Source organism: Anomaloglossus baeobatrachus, chromosome 11 (assembly GCF_048569485.1).
Source record: "Anomaloglossus baeobatrachus isolate aAnoBae1 chromosome 11, aAnoBae1.hap1, whole genome shotgun sequence".
Classification (NCBI taxonomy): Eukaryota; Metazoa; Chordata; class Amphibia; order Anura; family Aromobatidae; genus Anomaloglossus; species Anomaloglossus baeobatrachus.
The window spans coordinates 12,832,216-12,833,753 of NC_134363.1; positions in this window are offsets into that span (position 1 = coordinate 12,832,216).

The following is a 1,538-nucleotide window of genomic DNA, read 5'->3' on the forward strand; positions in this document are numbered from 1 at the left end:
GACTTTCTTACACATTTCAGTCCATAGCTAAAATTTCAAATTATTTAGACTTGTAGTATCTCTGTCTCACTTGGTCAGGTGGAGCAGTAGGAAAATACCCCATATTTTTGTAAAAATCATAAATTGCAAAATATTTCAGACTTTCTCACACATTTCTACCCATAGCTAATATTTCAAAATATTTAGGCTTGTAGTATCTCATTCCTATGGTTCCTTCACCACAGTGTTATCACTCAGGCGCACTGTCTCACTTTGATCAGGTGGAGCAGTAGTAAAATAACCCTATTGTTTTTGTAAAAATTTTAAATTGCTACATTTTCAGACTTTCTTGTGCATTTCAACCCATAAGTAATATTTCAAAGTATTTAGACTTGTAGTATCTCGTTTCTATGGTTTCTCCACTATAATGTTATCACTCAGGTGTACTTTCTCACTTGGTCAGGTGGATCAGTAGGAAAATACCCAATTTTTTTGTAAAAATCGTAAATTGCTACATTGTTTCAGACTTTCTCACACATTTATGCTCATAGCTAATATTTCAAAGTATTTAGACTTGTAGTATGTTGTTTCTTTGGTTCCTCCACCATAGTGTTATCACTCAGGTGCACTGTCTCACTTGGTCAAGTGGAGCAGTAGGAAAATACCCCTTTAAAAATCATAAATTGCTACATTTTTCAGACTTTCTAACACATTTCAGCCCATAGCTAATATTTCAAAGTATTTAGACTTGTAGTATCTCTGTCTCACTTGGTCAGGTGGAGCAGTAGGAAAATACCCCATATTTTTGTAAAAATCATAAATTGCTACATTTTTCAGACTTTCTCACACATTTCAGCCCATAGCTAATATTTCAAAATATTTAGACTTGTAGTATCTCGTTCTAATGGTTCCTCCACCACAGTGTTATCACTCAGGTGCACTGTCTCACTTTGATCAGGTGGAGCAGTAGTAAAATAACCCATTCTTTTTGTAAAAATTGTATAAATTGCTACATTTTTCAGACTTTCTCACACATTTCAGCCCAAAGCTAAGACTTGTAGTATCTCATTCCTATGGTTCCTCCACCATAGTGTAATCACTTAGGCATACTGTCTTACTTGGTCAGGGTGAAGCAGTAGAAAAATACCCCATTTTTTTGTAAAAATCGTAAATTGCTACATTTTTCTGACTTTCTTACATACTTCAGCCTACTGCTAATATTTCAAAGTATTTAGACTTGTAGTATCTTGTTCCTATGGTTCCTCCACCATAGTGTTATCACTCAGGTGCACTGTCTCACTTGGTCAGGTGGAGCAGTAGGAAAACACCCCCATTTACTTTTTTTTTATTATTATTATTTTTTACAAAGATCCTAAATTTATACATTTTTCAGACTTTCTCACACATTTCAGTCCATAGCTAATATTTCAATGTATTTGGAGTTGTATCTCGTTAAATGGGACCGGAGCGCGTGCTAAAATTAGTAATGGCAACTTCTGAGGGCACAAAATGGCAAAATAGAATATTTATGAAACATCAGGAATTTATAACTTAATCTT